The sequence below is a fragment of the Somniosus microcephalus genome, chromosome 3, assembly GCF_052327205.1.
Source record: "Somniosus microcephalus isolate GS21.2 chromosome 3, FLI_Smic_1.0, whole genome shotgun sequence".
Lineage (NCBI taxonomy): Eukaryota > Metazoa > Chordata > Chondrichthyes > Squaliformes > Somniosidae > Somniosus > Somniosus microcephalus.
This window is the reverse complement of record NC_140989.1, coordinates 68,434,404-68,455,067: the sequence shown is the minus strand read 5'-3', so window position 1 is coordinate 68,455,067 and position 20,664 is coordinate 68,434,404. Positions and strand designations below refer to the sequence as shown.

The following is a 20,664-nucleotide window of genomic DNA, read 5'->3' as shown; positions in this document are numbered from 1 at the left end:
ACTTTTTAACTGGCCAACAGAACTACAGCTCTCACTACTAGACTTTTTATACTGGCCAACTGATATAATTTCCTTTGTGACCTTTGTCTTTTCCTGCCCTTCCTCAAAGACTCTGGATACTGGACACTTTCTGGGTGTCATCCCAATGTCAGTGCTAAAATCTGAATCAATTCTTTGATCGGCGGGAGGCGGTTTAGATGTAGGGATGGCAAAGGGAAATTAAACTGTCACTGCATCTGAGCTGAGTTTACAGTCCAGACTCCAGAGAACGGAACTTTTATTCCGATTGACTATTTACAGCCGGGTAGCGGAGGAGAGAGGTCGCCTTAGAGCTTGCATTAGAGGTCAAGTGAATTGTTTTCCTTTCTGAAGAGAAAGGTTCACTGTTTCCAACCGCCTTGGGCAAATGCAGAAGGCAGTGCAATCTGGCAAGAACTCACAGGGCCTTTTTCCTTAACTCGTTTTTCTTTTAAACATTAGGCTTAGGATCAAAAGAATAAATGAACTTGGCATTTTCATTTAATAATGTTCCTGGGATCTCAAAAGATTTGCATGCCATGTCTGGATTCATATTTTGAAACCAGAGGATTTTTACTCAAAAGGCCTGATTTTAACCCCCATGCTTGTTGAGAACAGGGCACGTGATCGGTGGGGGGGAGGGGGGGTTAAATCGCGACAACGTGCAACTACTTGGATCTATGCCGACCACGCGCCACGTGACATTTTAACAGACACATTTTAGCCGGCCAGCGAGGTTGTCGCTCCAGGCAGGAGAGGGCATAATTGAGGTTCAAAAGTCGGGGTCTGGTGATGTCACTCAGGCCTTGATTCTATTTTAACTTGGCACCTGGTACCAACCTTGCCAATGAAGCCTTGCACCAAGAAGTAGCAGATCATAAGAGGGCCAAGAAGGTGAGTCTAAATATTTTTATTTTCCTTGTGGGCCAGGAGGAGCAGGAGTGCTCCTCTGGGACCCACAAGGAAAGGCTCAATAATAACTCGAGGTGGGGAGGGAACAGGGGAGAGGTTTAACAGCTGGGAAACCTGAAAGTACCAGTTTCCCAGAGGGGCTGCCGAATTTAGCCAGATTAAGAGGCTGGCTAGCTGTCAGGTGGGAAAGCCTGTGGCACCAGGCCGCAGCCGGGGAGGGAAGAGATCGTGGGGGGGACATCTGGAAGGGTCGTAGAAGAGATCGGAGGGGCCGTGAGTAGACCAGGAGTCCAATCGCAGGAGGGTTCCGATTGCTGGGCGATTCAATCGTACGGTGGGAGGGGGGGGGTCCAATCACAGGGTCCGATCGCGGGGGTCCGATCACAGGACGGAAGCAGGTAAGCTTGGTGGCCCGGGAGGGAAGCACTCCTGCTCCTCCTGGCCCACCAGTGGTGCTGGAAAGGCACTTAACTGATGGATCCGGCCCTTCTTGCCTCCCTTCAGCTGCCGGGGTTTCCGAGGCCCGGGTAACCCGGCCTATATGCGTTAGAAGTAATACTCTGGTTAAATTGAAGGCACGCAGCCTCATTAAAATATTTTAGTGACAGACCCGCCTTCTGAGAGCAGGTTAGTCACCCGCACCCAAAACCTGCCTCTGTTAAAACTGGAAATGGGCGGGTTGGAAGTGGATTGGTGTCAGGTTGGCCAGTTTCTTTAATTTTTAAACCCTCCCTTCCACTCCCACCCATCCTGGGGGGTTAAAATCGAGCCCATATGGTCTCCCCTACCCCAGGCTGCCCCCATCCCCGCGATTGCCTTTAAACCCACTTCCCTCCAGACTTACTTTGCCAGGGACCATTCCTGCGGGTCCCCGGCAGCAGCCTCATGTCGCCTTCGCCCGCTCTTGCCCGCCGGTGCCACATCGTCGACGCCGGGCTTGGGCAGGAGTCAGGGCTAACTTATTTAAATGAGGCCCGAGAGTTAAAATGGCCTGCCCCTCACTCGGCAACTGGGGCAAGCCTAATGTTGGCTCTGCCGGCCCCACGCTCCACCCTTGCCCCCAGTTAAAATCGGGGCTATACTGTATATATTTAACAAAGTACATAACTATAAATCAATCCATTGGACTCAGCACAGCTTTCTTGCAATTGCAACTGAAACTTTGTGGATAGAATTTGTGCTTATCTCACAGCTGCCAAGCTAAGCACAATTTTGGATGCTGATTGCTTTGGCCTAAGTCTGTAACTCAGTTTGAGCAGCACTGCTCTTCAAGAAGCTCCTCTTTTAGCCCAGAACATGTATACCTGCAAATGTGCCAGTGCGAGTTTGGAAGGAGCCATGCTGACTTTGACAGCTACTGACAGTGCTGTGTGAATGTTATATCTTGCGCAGAGGTCTTTGTTAAGGAGATGGCACAGTTTCGTCTATCCTCTCTGCTGAACCTCAAAACTGCTTCGGCCCATTTCTACTGTCAGTGCCAGGTAGCTGTGCCTGGTATCGAAAAGGCAGAGCGGCAAGACTTGACAGTGTGTCAGGTGAACCACCCGAAGTCATGGGCAGCCCTTTCCTGCTCTCGCTGTTCCTCCTGTGGCAATGCTGCTGGCGCACCGAAATGCATTCTTAAAAGTAGCCAGAAACCTACCAAAGTGGAGAGAAAATGTCACTTTTAAATGGACAATTCTCTCCCTGCAGCCTATTTTTTAAGAGCAGTTCAATCTATGGGAAATGTACTTGTTGCACCGGCAATATGGGGTGACTACCCTTTAAATATCTCATCTAGCCTCTTAGTTAGTGGATTATACAGCTGAGCACACATTAGCATTCACATTTGCTTTTCACCCTGTAGCAATGTTGTTCAGGTTGGGAGCACATCCAACATTGTTTTCCATTACTATTTATTTGCCGCTGGCATGATGCCTTACACTGAAAGCAATTTCCCCACTTATGTCTAGTTACCACCAAAATAACATTAACTATGCAGATAGAATTATCCCATTCCATAGAGTATAATGGGTACAACAAAACAAAACTATATCTGGCACTATGCCATTCATAAATTGCCATGATTCTGAAAGGAATAAATACAATAATATTTCACTTATCCGGTTCCCAACGCATACAAGGCAATTATGATTAAATTGTCTGTTTTTATACACATTAAAAAAGTGAGCATGGAGCAAAAATCCTCTTCATCAGTATTCTCTATACTCATGTATGAAAATGATAACTAGCCCTTTATTAGAACTCTATTTCTATACATATTCTTCTGGAATTTTCTTAAGTTCCACCATTACTTGTATCTAGTCAGAAAACTGAACCGTACCACAATTATATTGCCATTTTAGCTCATTCTCATTCTACAATGCTGACATCTATTTTTCTTGACTAAAAGGAAATTGGATACATAACTGAAGGGGAAAATTTAACAGTGCTCTGGGGAAAGAGCAGGGGAGTGGGACTAATTGGATAGCTCTACCACAGAGGCGGCACAGCCACGATGGGCCGAATGGCCTCCTTCTGGGCTGTATCTTTTTCTGATTCTACGATTCTATTCTCAATAATAATCAATATTGCAAGAGTGATCAAAAAGAGGTATTTCTATTTCTCAGCCATTCTCAGGCCAAATCTCCAGAGAAAGTTGGTCATCCCACTGAGCAACTCTGTTGACTGTGGCTGCAGTCATCATTCTACATACTTTACAAAAATTTGCGGACTTTAGAAAATGTAAAAGTAGCTCCAGAAGGGAGCCTTGGCTGTACATTTAAGGAAGCAAACAACAAAAGAGAATGGCACGGTGTCTGTGGAAACATAAACGAGCATCAGAAGCGACACCAACAACAGCAGCGTGCTTGATCAGTGGGAAGAGATACTGATGATACTGATGAAGAGGATTTTTGCTCCATGCTCACTTTTTTTAATTGTGGTATGGTTCAGTTTTCTGACTAGATATTATATAAGAGATACAAATGGGTTAAGTAATAAAAAACTAATGCCACTGCTGCCCTACACAGGATTTGTTCTCAAAGTTAATAGATGCCAATTAGGATTTTTTTTTTTAACTCAGATGTTTTACATTATAATAAGAATAGAAGGATTCCAGGTGAAGATTCTAAAGAGAGTGTTGACAAATGCCAACATTTTTTGTATCATGCTGGATTGAAGTGATTGTAACCTTCCAGGGAGCATCCATGGAATGTCCTTGATGTGGTAAAAAAAAAGTTTGAGAGTGCCAGAATCTTCTCTTTGATTCTGCAGGATCAGCTGGCAGCAGAGCACACGTCAACCACTTACACAGAACACAAAGGCAAAACCTAAAAACTGCAGATGAGAAAAAACATTACTTTTTAATGTGTAAAAGCCTGAAGTCAACTTTCCAGTGTTGCCTGCTACCGAGCTCGAAGCAAAATTGATATCTTATCAACACCGAATTATTTTTGATGGCATTCATTTCTTCTAGAATCGTTGACTGTGTTTCATTAGACACTGTGTGAACTAGATGCACACTATCTCAAATAATCATTGCTCCCATATTACAATGTTTGAGCCAGCCAATTCTATGAATAAGCAATTCTGAAAGGCTGTTGAAGTTCCATGATGTCTGTGGCACCAGAATCTTTTACAACACTTTTCTTCTTTGTAAGTTGTAACTTGAAGGTAAAGAGAAATGTCAGGATGACTATAAATGACATCACCCTTCCCCCTAATAATAATCCTAGTATCATGTCTTGCAAGACACCTCGTTAATTGGCAATTCCTTCAGAATGAGAAGTTTTGTTTCTTTAACTCTTTTCTCCCCCTTCACATTTGCAGTATGGTTGCGATTTCAGTTTTAATACTCTGCATCACAACATAATATAGGCAAAATGAAGAACTGTGGACATTATCATGCAGTTGATTCCTGCATTCTGAACAGAACAAAGAGTCAAATGTTATTATGGAAGAGCCGTCACTCATTGAAGCTGCACAGCTCTTTGTTACACAGTCTCACTGATGATAGTGAATTGTAGGAGTATGAAAGACTCATTATTCACTACCTTTGCAGTCGCATGTGAGTTCTGAAGGTCTTATGAGAGAGAAAAAAAGTAGTGAATTGTTATTTATCCCACACGTTTGGATTGTTTTAGCAACTGGCAACATGGAAACAACAAAAAGGTGATTTGAGAGGAGCGGTGTTTAAAAATCCCAAATACATTGGCCCAGATTTTACAGGGCCTACGACGGTGTATGCACGCTGCCGTAAGTGCCCCGCAGGTTCCGGGTTTCCGCATGCGATGCGCATGTGCAAAAAGCCAGAACTTGCGATCTGTCAAGTTTCTCCTTGACAGATCGTACCCATCCGCTGGAAATTCACTTTCGCTGGCGCAGGGTTGGGCTATTTAACTGCTGCCCAGCGAATACCCTTACGCCTGGTAAAAGCGGGCGTAAGGCCTTTTACCAGCGTAAGGGTTTAAATAAATGTTAAAATACATTTTTTTAAATGATTTCAACATTCACTAACATTTAAAACTAGTTTAGGTCAATTTTGTCCCAGATAAAAATGGTTACATTTATTTTTCAAAAAATTAAGTTTTTATTTTTAAAGTTTAACTAAATGGCATTTTAATTAATTTTGAACCTGTGATCATTTATTTTTATTTCAGTGGTGTGAAATTGTGTTTTTTCGGTGATTCTATTATGTTTATGGGGATTCCGTACGTAAATGGAATCCCCATAAGCATCATAGGAATCCCCCTTTGTCATTGGTTGGCCTGGCCCACGTGATCCCAGGGACACTTGCGAACCGCATGCGCCCCTGGGATGTGTGGGCCTTTACGCAGGCGTACGCCTGCAGGCCCAGGACCACAGGAGTCCGAAGCTCCAGAGACACCAGGTAAGTACAGGGTTTTCTTGCGGTTCGGAGGCGTACGCGGGCGGCAAACCTCTGACTGCAATTTCCAGGCCAATTTGTTACATTCTATTTTTCGCACAGTATTTGCTAAACTGGTAGAAATGGTCATTAAGACGCTATTAGGGCAGAAAAGGGAGACATTATTGTTTTAATCATTCTCCTTTTATTGAAATTTCCTGTTTTAAAGACAGCAACAGCATGGCAAATTAAACAGCAATTCCAGTTGCGCACTTTTTAAAACAGATAAAGACAAATTCACCAACCAAATTTTCTTCAGAGGAGAGATTTCTTATAAGGCTGCATTTAGCAACACTAGTAGTAGCAATCACATGAAGGCAAAGAGGGCATCATGGATTCACTCAAAGGGAACATGCCTGCTACTCACTTGCTTGTAAAATTTTAAACATTGATGTCACACCTGGAAGATCATGCTGCGTTACCAATAGTAAAACATAGGGTTGATGCTATAATTAAAATCTCAAAGTAGATGCAGATATAATCCTGGCTAGAATTAGTGATCTCAAAATAGATTAAGCTGCTGGCCTTGACGGCATTCATCCTAGGATGCTCAACCTGTACTTCCCACTTGCTCGTATATTTAATAACTCGCTGGGGTCTGGGATTGTTCACATGGACTAGACCACGTGAGGCCCATTAGTTTGACATTGCCTATAACCAATGAGGATATTCACTTTGGTAGGAAGATTAGAGAAGCAGAATATTTATTAAATGGTGAGAAACTATTAAATGTTGGTGTTCAGAGAGATTTAGGTGTCCTCGTACAGGAAACACAGAGAGTTAGCATTCAGGTACAGCAAGCAATTAGGAAGGCAAATGGCACATTGACCTTTATTGCAAGAGGGGGTTGGAGTACAAGAGTATAGAAGTCTTGCTACAATTGTACAGGGCTCTGGTGAGACCACACCTGGAGTACTGTGCACAGTTTTGGTCACCTTATCTGAGGAAGGATATACTTGCCTTAGAGGCGGTGCAACAAAGCTTCACTAGATTAATCCCTGGGAAGAGAGGGTTGTCCTATGAAGAGAGATTGAGTAGATTTGGCCCAAACTCTCTGGAGTTTAGAAGAATGAGAGATGATCTCATTGAAACATAAAAGATTCTGAGGGGGATTGACAGGGTAGATCCTGCGAGGTTTTTTCCCCTGGCTGGAGAGTCTAGAACTAGGGTGCATAGTCTCAGGATAATGGTTGGGCCATTTAGGACTGAGATGAGGAGGAATTTCTTCACTCAGAGGTTTATGAATCTTTGGAATTCTCTGCCCCAAAGGGCTGTGGGCGCTGAGTCGTTGAGTATATACAAGGCTGAGATAGATAGATTTTTGGACTCTAGGGGAATCAAGGAATATGAGGATCGGGTGGGAAAGTGGAGTTGAGGTCGAAGATCAGCTATGATCTCATTGAATGGCGGGGCAGGCTCGAGGGGCCGAATGGCCTGTTCCTGGGAATATTTATGTTCCTATAAAAGAGAAGCTAGGACCATTCATGGATGAAGGGGGTAATTCAATTGGAGGATTAAGGTATGGCGGAAATATTAATTAAATATTTTGCATTGGTTTTACAAATGGTGAAAGTGAGAATGTAGGTATACTAAAGGAGGATATAGAACAATAGTTACAGATGACTGTAGAAAAGGAATTTGTTTTATAAAAAAGAAGAACCCAAGGTGAATAAGTCGGCAGGCCTTGATAGCATGCAACCTAGACTGTTGAACAATGTTAATCCTCCTTAAATATGCCAGTTTTGCTGTTCAAAAAGGGAGCGATGGATAAACTGGTTATAGGCCAGTTAGATGAGCATTAATTTGTGGTCAAACCTTCATGATGCTTTGCCTTTTTTTCAGACCACCATTCAGCTAATCTGTAATATCTCAAATATCCTCTCTGGGTTAGGGCAGTTACAAACAATAATCACCATATAGGAAGGACAACAGGAGGCTTCCCTCCAAAAAATATACAAACACACCAAATTGACAAAAATGTGCAGGGTAGTATTTCCACAGGGGTTTCTTGATTTGCCACCATAACCTCGGGGAAGATCAGTGGACACCCCAGAGAAATAGCGTAAATGGCCATCTGAACCTCTGCTCCAGCAGTCCAATCGTGTGCTCTATAAGGATCCTGGTTGTGCGCTAACTTCCATTGTATCTGTGTCAAGAACCTTGTCCTACATATTCCATACCTAGTCCCATTGACCTACAACCAATGGTATTAGTATAGCTAGAAATTCATGGTAGCATGTATTGGCACTAGGCCAGGAACGGGAGTCGAAAGATATTTGTCTTGTCACAGCTGGGGTGTGAACATAACTTTCTCCAATTAAGCCATTTTTTAGATCATCTTTTGTGAGGTAAACCATGATGACCAATTCACCTAGCACCACATGACTGAAATATGACACCATGGGTGTCGATCAAACAACTCATTCCAGGATCAAGCAGAATATGTTTTTAAAAATTACTTCTAATAAACACTGTGAAACACAATGCAGTTTTCCATTTTCTCAGTACTTCCACGTATCAATAGTGGTCAGTTCTGTTCAGAGCCAGCATGGAATCTGTTTCAGTATCTATCAGAAAACAAGAATCAATACAGAACACAGTCAGGCACTAAAAGCTTCCAAGTCCCATTCATACACTAATACTTTAATAGCAGTAAAACTACTAAATGTTTGGTAATAATCCCTTGATTAATAAACTTCAAATAAGAATTTCAGGTTTGCCAAAAATACTGATTACCTACTGGCCTTCCTATTAATTTTGTATTCAGATGAATTCATCTGGCAACCCAAAACTGGGCATCCATGAGGCGCTGTGGGCCATCAGCAGCAGCAGAATTGTATTCAACCACAATCTGTAACCTCATGGCCCGGCATATCCCTCACTCTACCATTACCATCAAGCCGGGAGATCAACCCTGGTTTAACGAAGAATGCAGGAGAGCATGCCGGGAACAGCACCAGGCATACCGAAAAATGAGGTGTCAATCTGGTGAGGCTACAACACAGGACTACTTGCATGCCAAACAACAGAAGCAACATGCGATAGACAGAGCTAAGCGATCTCACAACCATCGGATCAAATCAAAGCTCTGCAGTCCTGCCACATCCAGTCGTGAGTGGTGGTGGACAATTAAACAGTTAACAGGAGGAGGAGGCTCCAAAAATATCCCCATCCTCAATGATGGTGGAGCCCAACACGTGAGTGCAAAAGACAAGGCTGAAGCGTTTGCAACTATCTTCAGCCAGAAGTGCCGAGTGGATGATCCATCTCGGCCTCCTCCTGAGGTCCCCAGCATCACAGATTCCAGTCTTCAGCCTATTCAATTCACTCCACGTGATGTCAAGAAACGGCTGAAGACACTGGATACTGCAAAGGCTATGGGCCCTGACAACATTCCAGCAATAGTACTGAAGACTTGTGCTCCAGAACTAGCTGCGCCGCTAGCCAAGCTGTTCCAGTACAGCTACAACACTGGCATCTACCCGGCAATGTGGAAAATTGCCCAAGTATGTCCTGTCTACAAAAAGCAGGACAAAGCCGATCCGGCCAATTACCGTCCCATCAGTCTACTCTCAATCATCAGCAAAGTGATGGAAGGTGTCGTCGACAGTGCTATCAAGCGGCACTTACTCAGCAATAACCTGCTAACTGACGCCCAGTTTGGGTTCCGCCAGGGCCACTCAGCTCCTGACCTCATTACAGCCTTGGTCCAAACATGGACAAAAGAACCGAACTCAAGAGGTGAGGTGAGAGTGACTGCCCTTGACATCAAGGCAGCATTTGATTGAGTGTGGCATCAAGGAGCCCTAGCAAAACTGAAGTCAATGGGAATCAAGGGGAAAACTCTCCATTGGTTGGAATCATACCTAGCACAAAGGAAGTTGGCTGTGGTTGTTGGAGGTCATTCATCTCAATCACATGACATCACTGCAGGAGTTCCTCAGGGCAGTGTCCTAGGCCCAACCATCTTCAGCTGTTTCATCAATGACCTTCCCTCCATCATAAGGTCAGAAGTGGGGATGTTCGCTGATGATTGCACACTGTTCAGCACCATTCGAGACTCGTCAGATACTGACGCAGTCCGTGTCCATATGCAGCAAGACCTGGACAACATTCAGACTTGGGCTGACAAGTGGCAAGTAACATTCGCACCACACAAGTGCCAGGCAATGACCATCTCCAACAAGCGAGACTCTAACCATCTCCCCTTGACATTCAATGGCATTACCATCGCTGAATCCCCCACTATCAACATCCTGGGGGTTACCATTGATCAGAAACTGAACTGGACCAGCCATATAAATACTGTGGCTACAAGAGCAGGCCAGAGACTGGGAATTCTACGGTGAGTGTCTCACCTCCTGACTCCCCAAAGCCTTTCCACCATCTACAAGGCACAAGTCAGGAGTGTGATGGAATACTCTCCACTTGCCTGGATGAGTGCAGCTCCAACAACACTCAAGAAGCTCGACACCATTCAGGATAAAGCAGCCCGCTTGATTAGCACTCCATCCACCACCTTCAACATTCACTCCCTCCACCACCGGCGCACTATGGCTGCAGTGTGTACCATCTACAAGATGCACTGCAGCAACTCGCCAAAGCTCCTTCAACAGCACCTTCCAAACCCGCGACCTCTACCACTTAGAAGGACAAGGGCAGCAGACGCATGGGAACATCACCACCTACAAGTTCCCCTCCAAGCCACACACCTTCCTGACTTGGACCTGTATCGCCGTTCCTTCACTGTCGCTCGGCCAAAATCCTGGAACTCCCTTCCTAACAGCATTGTGGGTGTACCTACACCATATGGACTGCAGCGGTTCAAGAAGGCGGCTCACCACCATCTTCTCAAGGGCAATTAGGGATGGGCACTAAATGCAGGCCTAGCCAGCGACGCTCACATCCCATCAATGAATAAAAAAATTTTTTTTTTTAACTCACTTGTTGGGTGCGGTAGTAAATTATCCCAGGATAACTCGCCAGTTAGGTGAATGCAGTTATGTTCCTTCAATATCTGAGGTGTTAAACTATTGGAAACCTGGGTCACCAGTAGAGCGGGATTAGAACTGGAAGTGAGTGATCAAAATGTTTGTGCTGATTTGACAGGTCCTAAGAAATGTGAGTTGTGGGATTCTCAGACTCTCATTGGCACAAATCCATACCACAAGACATAGATTGTCGCTGTACGTAAGTAGCCATACTTAAAACAAATGGTTTGAAAAGCTATTTGATGCAGCTTGATTATGAAGGTGAAGGTGGTTTTATTCTGGTTGGAGCTCCAAGACAGTCCTTGTGTGGACCTTATGATTTATGTTCCAAACAGTTTTATATACAGGACTTAAAGATGGCAATAAAAAGTGTAGTTAATACAAACCTTTTCTGCTGATAAAATGCACTGTAAAGAACATTGAGGCAATCCGAGCCATTGCTTAAAAATTCCATTATCTTTGGAGCTTTTATGTTCTGGAAAACAAAAGGGATCAAAATATAAGGTCTTTTTAATGGGCAGACACCAAGAGGTCACATGAGACTGGAAAAGGGCCATTTTAAAAAATGTTTTACTTTTATGTGTATACAAAAGTGAATCAGTTTTCCCACCTCCAAGTTTATTATATAAACTAACCTTTAATCTTTAATCCACATCTGGTTGGTGGAATGTGTTTGCTGTATGTAGTTGCTGATCTATTGTCCGCTTACTGGAACAACTTATTTCCATTTGAAAACCTTCCTATGATTAAAAAAAGACTCTTTTTTCCAGCAGTGGATGTAGGAAAAAGGGTTTCCATTGTGTTAACTCATCATTATCTGTTCCCTTTCTTAACAGTGTGCAGCGTAACAGTGGCAAATAGCTGAGACATACTAGTCCCCATAGAATCTACAAGTATTAGTAATCCAGGATTTATAAAACATAGTAGGAGCAAACTGTGTGGGAAAGTGATATAAAGGCTTCGCCTCTTAAGCAATCCATCAAAGCTGAATTTTCACAGTGTTAGCTGTTCATTTGTGCTGTATGCATACATTTATGGAATGCTGTTAAACAAAAACAAATCTAGTTAGAAAACCACTGATTTGTATTTGGAATAACAGAGCACTTTATAAGAGTTTACTAGCATTTAGAATGATTCAGTTCTGGTATTAAAGAGGTGCCAATTATTCCTGCAAATTGGCCAGTTCAACAGATTAAGAATGATAAAAACTGAAATTGTGGCTGCCAATATATTTAAGGAATACATAAGCATTGTGAATGAAAGGATAGTTTTCATTTAACAGAGAAGGTTCCCACAGAAAGGACAGGTAAGCAGTTTCACAAATTAGACTTATAACAGGATGCATTTATGGAATAAACTTTATAAATACAAAAGATTGATTATAGCTCTAGTATAAAATGCTTTGTCCTTTAAGATACAAAAATTGGTGGGGGGGGGAGAAAGGAGTCTTATTTTAGTCAACAGTTTTGTCTGCATCAACTACAATGTTAACATTATGTGACAGAGCTCTGGGGAGTTTTGGTAGAACTGAATCCTTTAATTAGGGCTGTGGAAAAATGCTCACATCTGCGCTGAGCCAGTGTTAATTTGCCCTCTTCACACGAAAATGAGAGGAAACTGAGATTTGAAACTGACATTTCCTCAGAACATCGCCCTGTTCTGCTAATATAGTGGTGATAATTTGCTGATAACAATACTTTGAAGTTCCTGGAATACAGCCAGGGAACACTGGAATTATTCAACTGAGAATATCTGTTTTATATTACAAACATATATTGAAACCATACATGCAAGCTTAAAACCATTTTCTCTCTTCAAAGCATTTACAGTAGTATTGATTGATCCCAAGCCCTTTGTCCTGGCTCCACAATGTAAAGAGCAAGATGAATCTTAAGGCAGTATACTTCAATTTGTAGTTCAGTGTTATGTTTTTAATTCAAAATATATCTGAATTTTAACCATGTGAGTGAAACAAAATATACTTTCTGATGAAGGGTTCCATCTGAAACATCAACCTATCTTCCTCTTTCAGAAGCTGATTGACTAGCTGTGCATTTGCAGAACTTTTTGCTTTTATTTTATATTTTTGAACTGTGTGCTTCAGTATTGTATATATGTATTTATTGAGCAAATATATTTGCTAAAATTGGTTTAGGTGTAGGCCAATTGATTTCAACATTCCCTGTGATTAATCCTTGGTTACACAATTGATTATTTGACTTCTTAGTTCAAAAGTAATGTTTGATAAACTGTTCAGCAGGTAAAAGCGTTCAGACTGGCATTCTGTAGAGATACAGAACATACTCCATGATGCCAGAGGCATTAAGCCAAGGCCCAGCCTGCCTGTTCGGAAGTGCATGCATGTTAAGATCTGAACTAGGTATTCAAAGAAGAGCTTTCCCACTACATTTTCCAACATTTCTTCCTCAACCACCAAAAACAGGTTTACTAGTCATTCATTCCATTGATGTTTGTGGGATTTTATTATGAGGAAAATGGCTGCTAAGTTTGCCAACTTAAAAATAGTTAATGCATTTTAAAATAGTTCATTGCACATGAAACACTTTGAGACATTTCTGAGCAACGTAATAAAGTGCTGAATAAATGTAAGTCTTTCTTTAACTACTCAATGGAACCATGTTGGAGCTGGATGCATGTTGGGATGAAGCATAAGGACTCTGTTGTGTACACCACAAGCAGAGTGAAGTTCTCTTAACACTCAGGTAAAATTACATTTCTGTAAAGATCAACTAGTTTGTTATTGTTAATTCAACTTCATCCCACTGAAATGAATATATTTTTTAGGACGGATGTACTGCACTTCTGTGTCTATCATACAAGCATAAAATTACATGTCTAGTTAAAACTCCACAGCAGGCAGGGAAACCCAGGTTTCCCGTCCGAAACTCCCTCCCCCCCACAACCCTGCCAATGCAACCCGCCTCTGTCACTATCGTGGCCAGCGTTTCTACTGTCTGCTCAACCTTACTGATATCCCCTCTTTCTAATGCTGTAATAGTGTCCCTTGTTGTTGAGTCTGTGTTTACAAGCAGTTATTATGAATAACACGACACAGACAACAGAGAGTAACTAAACAGGTCTTTAGTGATTGAGGGTCAGAGCGGGAACTGAGATACATATTACTCCACAGGGTTTATATACCGGTGTGGTCACTACCGGTACTACAATGTACAGGAGCTGTTAAAAAGTAGTCCTTCACCTTAAGGTATCCTCTTAAGGTAGTACAGGTTACATACACTACAATTCCTCCCCTTTTAGCTTAACAGTGGACACCCCATTAATACAGTACATGAATATATATACATATATACAATTTACACACAATGAATATTCAAAGGTTCAGTCTCTGAGGAGGCTTCCGGATCCGTGCCGGATAATGCCTTTCAGGGATCTCTTGTTCCCGTTGCTGGGGTGACTCATTCAATTGATCTTCTATGGATTCAACATCATCTAATACAACCGAGTCCGAGGTAGGTGCTACAGGCTCAATAAATTCTTCAACTGGTGTCTCTGCCGGAGACATGGGGTTGACCCTTGTTCTTGATCCCACAAGTTGGTCAGCATGACGTCGTATTACGTTCTCCCCAGTGTCTACCGTGTACATCAAAGGCCCCTGCCGTGCACAAATTGTTCCAGGTTGCCATTTATCATTTCTATAGTCCCTGGCCAACACTGGTTGTCCTATTTCAAAACTCCGAGTGGCCTTTTCATTTATGTGTTGGAATTGCTTGTGTTCAACTTCCCGTCTCACATTGGGTTTTAACAAATCCAACCGGGACCGCAACCTTCTGTTATAGAACATGATGGCAGAGCTTTGATTTGTCACTGCATGCGTGGCGTTTCGATATGCCATTAGGAAATTGTCCACCTTGTGTTGTAGTGGAATATGATCTTCACACATGGCCTTTATTGCCTTTTTTAATGTTTGTACAAATCTCTCGGCCAACCCATTTGTAGCCGGATGGTATGGGGCAGATGTATAGTGTTTCACCCCATTCTTTTTCATGAATTTCTGGAATTCTTCTGACACGAACTGTGGTCCGTTGTCTGAACAAATTTGCTCGGGCAATCCATTCCTCACAAATATAGTTCTCAAGACTGCAATCGTCTTCTCAGTGGTAGTGGTCGACATCTTGATCACTTCTGGCCATTTAGAGTGTGCGTCTACTGCTATCAAAAACATGGAATCCATGAATGGACCTGCAAAGTCAATATGCATGTGTTGCCATGGAGCTGAAGGCCATTCCCACGGATGCAGCGGTGCAATTGGAGGTGCATTCTGAACTTTTTGACACCCTGAGCAGCTTTTTGTCAGGTCCTCTATTTGTTTGTCTATACCTGGCCACCACACATAAGCCCTAGCAAGGCTTTTCATCTTGACTCCCCCCAGATGACCTTCATGCAATTCTTTTAAGACTCTCTCCCGTAATTTAGGAGGAATAACCACCCTTGTTCAATACATCAGTGTTCCTTGACATACAGACAGCTGTTCTCGTCTGGCTGAGAATGCTGGTAACAGTGGTTCACCATGTGCTGGCCATCCCTTCACCGTCAAATCATAGACCCGAGACAGTGTCGGGTCATTTCGGGTCTCTCTCTCAATACCCGCATTGGTGACTGGCAAGCATTCGATGATGGTCGAGTGGAATATCTCGACAGGATCAACTGCCGGTGCCTCTTCCGCTGTAGGTAGTGGCAGGCGCGACAGCCCATCAGCATTACCATGTTGCTTTGTACCTTTGAACTCAATATCGTATTGATGTGCCCCTAGGAAAAGGGACCATCTCTGAAGCCTCTGCGTCGTCATTACCGGAACACCCTTCTTAGGATTGAATATGGAAACCAATGGTTGATGATCTGTCAGCAGTGTAAACTGTTGTCCGTGCAGGTAGTGGTTAAATTTCTTCACTCCCCACACGAGGCTGAGGGCCTCCCTATCTATCTGAGCATAGTTGCGCTCAGCGGAGGTCAATGATCTGGATGCAAAAGCGATTGACCTTTCCGAGCCATCTGGAAACCTATGTGAGAGCACCGCCCCGATACCATAGGGAGATGCATCACAAGCCAACCGAATAGGTAGCGTTGGGTTAAAGTAAGCCAACACTTCCTTAGACGTGATCAACGACTTGCTCTTCTGAAAAGCCCGCTTACAGTCATCGCTCCACTTCCATGGTATTCCCGTTTGCAAGAGGGTGTTTAGTGGGTGTAACACAGTAGATAAATTTGGTAAAAACTTGTTGTAGTAGTTAACCAGCCCGAGGAACAACCTCAACTGTGACACATTTTCCGGTGCTGGAGCCTTGACTACTGCCTCAATCTTGTCAGGGGACTTATGTAACCCCTCCTTGTCAATAACGTGGCCGCAGTACGAAATTTGCTTCTGAAAAAACTCGCATTTCTGGCGATTAGCTCTTAGCCCATATTCTTTCAATCTGATGAGCACCTGTTCCAAATTCGTGAGGTGATCACTATCGTTATCTCCTGTAACCAGGATGTCATCCAAGTAACACTGTGTCCCTGGAATTCCCTGCAAGACCTGTTCCATGGCCCGTTGCCAAATAGCCGGAGCTGATGCCACTCCAAAAACCAGCCTATTATACTGATATAAGCCCTTATGCGTGTTGATCGTGAGATACTGTCTCGACACTTCATCAACTCCCATCTGCAGGTACGCCTGCGCCAGGTCTATCTTGGTGAAGTGCTTGCCGCCAGATAGCGAAGCGAAGATATCTTCAATCCACGGAAGCGGATATTGCACTGTGTGAAGAACTGGATTAACAGTGACTTTGAAATCACCACAGATGCGAACCTTCCTAGGTTCACCAGGCGTGTTGCTCAACGATCGCTTCATGACAGGAACAATGGGTGTAGCCCACTCGCTCCAGTCCACTTTGGACAGTACTCCTGAACGTTCTAACCCTTCCAGCTCTGCTTCCACAGCAGGTCGTATCGCATAAGGCACCGGTCTGGCTTTGAAAAATTTGGGGCTTGCATTTTCTTCAACCTTGATGGTTGCAGTAATTCCTTTCAGTGTCCCAAGTCCCTGTTGGAACACCTCCTTAGCATCGCCTAAGATTTTGGACAGTCGTCCAGGTTTGACGTCATCCTCCTTACTGGCATCCACAGTCAGTGCTCGTATGGAATGCCAATCCAGTTGTATTTTCCGGATCCATTCACGTCCTAGTAGTGGCGGACCTCCATCAGGTAACACATATAAGTTCATTTCCTGACTTTCTTTACCATTGTAGACCACGTTTACTTTTATTTTTCCTTTGGGGTATACTTTTTGCCCCGTGTATGTTTTCAATACAATCTTCGTATCCCTCAGGGGAATGTGCGAGAATAACCTTTTGTAGTCTCGCTTATTTATGACCGTTAAGGCCGATCCTGTGTCCAATTCCATCTTCACTTGGACTCCTGCTATCTTGAGCATGACCCAGACAGTTTGGTGGTCTGCTGTGTTGCCCACGTTATGTATCTTCAGACAACCCAGTTCCTTGCTGCTGGAGTCTGAATCAGTCTTCTGTTCATCCGAACTGTTCTCTGTCACTTTATGTACTTTTTTGTACTTCTCCTGCGGTGACTTTTTGCTGTTGGTCTTCTTTCCTGACCGGCAGACTCTCGCTATGTGACCAAGTTTGCCACATTGCCTGCATTCTTTGTCTTTGAACCAGCACTGGTTCTGGTCATGCGTTGTCTTACCGCAACGATAGCACTTTACTGCACCCAATGCCATTTCATTGGTGCTGAATTCAGATGGCTTTTGCTGTATTTCCACAGCTCCCCGTGCTGCTGCTTCGTACGATATGGCCACGCTGAAAGCCTTGTCCAGTGTCAACTCTTTCTCTGAGAGTAGCCTTTTCTGGGTTCCTTCGCTCAGGAGACCGCAGACGAATTTGTCCCGTAGGGAATCTGCCAGTCCTGCTCCGAACTGACAGTGCTTTGATAGCTTGCGTAATTCCGTAAGGTAATCAGCGTTACTCTCATCTTTATGCTGATTCCTCTTGTAGAATTTGAATCGTTCTGCTATCAGCAGCGGTATAGGGTTTAGGTGCTCCTGCAGGATAGCAACAATATCCGTGAAACTTTTTTCTACCGGTTTATCTGGGGTTATCAGGTTCCTCAATAACCCGTACGTCTTCGCACCCATCAAGTTTAATAGGGTTAGTGCTTTCTTATCATCCGGCACTTCATTCGCTCTACAATAAACTTCGATGCGTTCCACATAAGTGGACCAATCTTCCACATCGTTGTCGAATGCAGTAATGTTGCCTGTTTTCGGCATCCTAGCTGAGTTTCTTCTTTCCCTTCGGATATTATTTTTAAAAAATTTTAAATTTAAGATGGCGGCTCCCGCGCTCGCCTTCTTCTCCGCTAGCTCAAGATGGCGTCTATTCCCGCGCTGCTGCTGCCCACGCCTCACAGCAGTCCTTCTTGCACTTGTTTTTCCCTGTATGTGCGCTTCCTTGAGCTGCTGTTGTTGTTGTTGTTGTTGCCATGCCGCTTCCTGCGGTTCTCGTGGCAATGGAGCGCCTTTCTGGCTGCTGCACGTCTCTGCCCTGCGATTGCAGTCCGGCCCCTGACACCGGCTGCGGTCTTGTTCTCCGCCCTCTATGCTTTCCTCCCCTTGTCCCTCCGACAAGCTCGGCCGTCTTCCCCCGCGCCGCTCGATCGGGCTTACCCGCCGCTGCCTTAGAAGGGTTGCGCACTACCTGTAGCCAGCCCTTATGCTGGACTTCGTGGCCAGGAAACCAAGCCCGGTTCTCGATGGCCTCCCTTGCGATGCACCGCGCTGCAGGATGCTGAGGGCGGATGCCCTTGGTCGGCACCCGTGTTCCAGGACGCAGCCTCCTTCCAATGTCCCCCAGATTCAGTACTGGGGGAGGTGATGAAAAACTGCTGCTAGGTTCGATCAGACTCGTCGCCACTGTTGAGTCTGTGTTTACAAGTGCAGTTATTATGAATAACACGACACAGACAACAGAGAGTAACTAAACAGGTCTTTAGTGATTGAGGGTCAGAGCGGGAACTGAGATACATATTACTCCACCGGTGTGGTCACTACCAGTACTACAATGTACAGGAGCTGTTAAAAAGTAGTCCTTCACCTTAAGGTATCCTCTTAAGGTAGTACAGGTTACATACACTACACTTGTCAATATTGCTACTCCTACTCCTTTTCCAATTTCCCTGTCCTTTCTAAAGACCATATAACCTGAAATACTCATCTCCCAGTCATGCCTAGTTTGTAGCCAGGTCTCAGTGATGATCACTACGTCATACCCTTTTAGCAGAATTTGCACTTCTAATTCATTTGTTTTATTTCTTAAGCTATGTGCATTAGCGTATAGAACTTTTAATTGAGCAATCGACCCTTTTTTTAATTTGTTTATGGGATGTGGGCGTCGCCGGCAAGGCTAGCATTTATTGCCCATCCCTAATTGCCCTGGAGAAGGTGGTGGTGAGCTGCCTTCTTGAACCACCTGTCCTACCCTTATACCTTGATGTTGGTTTACAACACATAGTTTAACTTATCACACTCCTTGTTTTTATCTTTGCTCAGTTATTTTGTTGTTATTTCCTAGATTGTTTCTGAACCTGAAGTATTTATATTACCTTTAACACTATTGATGACCTGGACTTCACTCTCATCCCTTCTTTTGATCTTTAGGCTATTTTTATTTTTATTTCTGTCTGAACCCTGCCCTACCCCCACCCCCTTTATTGGTTTATAATCCTTTCTACAGCCCTATTTATCCTTTCAGCTAGGACCTTGGTCCCAGCCCGGTTCAGGTGAAGCCCGTCCCAGTGGTACAGCTCCTTCCTGTCCCATGAAATTGAATCCGTTTCCCACACCAATCCTTTAGCCACATGATAACTTTCCTCACCCACACCCTCCCCGTAAATATCAGGGCTAAACAAGGTTTTATTGGATGTCATGGATAAAGTAAAATCACACACTCACTATTTTGTTTAATGTTATAAAAAATGCCTTTTCACAAATAGCACCATGGGTGCTCTATCTGTCACTATGCTTTTTAAAAAGTCATTCATAAATCCAGGATGCCTTTAATAATCTACTATGGCAACATTATAAAACATGCCAAAATAAAACTGATGACCAGCTTCTCCATCATTTTCTCTTATCCAAGTGACATATAACAAACACATTTAATGTAACTATTGTTATGTTATGTTTTTCTAGGATGTAGCAGAACTACAATGCAGCACCATCAAATGCTCAGTGCTGTAATGGAAGGTGGTAGAGTTGGTATTCGGGAAGGAAGATTTCAAATGGAGCAAGGAGGCTATCTTTGTCCAAAGCTATTTTGCGACATGCAGCAATGCTGCCTGCTGCTATGCATTCCGGGATGCTCGGACATTGTTGCGCTTCACAGGAGAAAAATGATCGTCCTATCTGACAAAACCTTCACTGCTTACTGTTAACTTTTTATCACAGAACAGAAATGGAGATGTCATATAAGTAGATGTTTCATAGAAAAATGTTAAGAATTAATATTATTCCACTCATGAAGTGGCTTGCATAATTTGTGATTTAGTCTCCTTCACTCATGTGATAAAGATTACCAACAACTTCCAAAGCAGTATCCTGTATTAGAAATTATTTCTCTTACCACGGGAGTGCTGAGTTCCTGATTGAAGACAAAAGTATTCTGTTTCTGCAATATTTCTGACCTGTTGGACAAATTCTTTGTTTCAAGTTTCTTCAGAAAATATTTAAAACATTTTCTTCCCTTTCCTCCCTCTCCTGAAAGCCATGGTGTGTTGGCATATGGTTCCATAGCCATCTGTACC

At 43.5% G+C, this 20,664-nt stretch overlaps 1 long non-coding RNA gene across 1 annotated transcript in view; it reads left to right on the top strand.

Annotated features, from left to right (window-relative positions):
• LOC147121128 (uncharacterized) overlaps positions 1-20,450 on the top strand; it is a 28,267-nt gene extending 7,817 nt beyond the window's left edge. The window contains exon 3 of the long non-coding RNA XR_015076960.1: positions 20,054-20,450. This is a non-coding gene — a long non-coding RNA (uncharacterized LOC147121128). The remainder of the gene's footprint in view (positions 1-20,053) is intronic.
• The last annotated feature ends 214 nt before the right edge of the window (positions 20,451-20,664 follow it).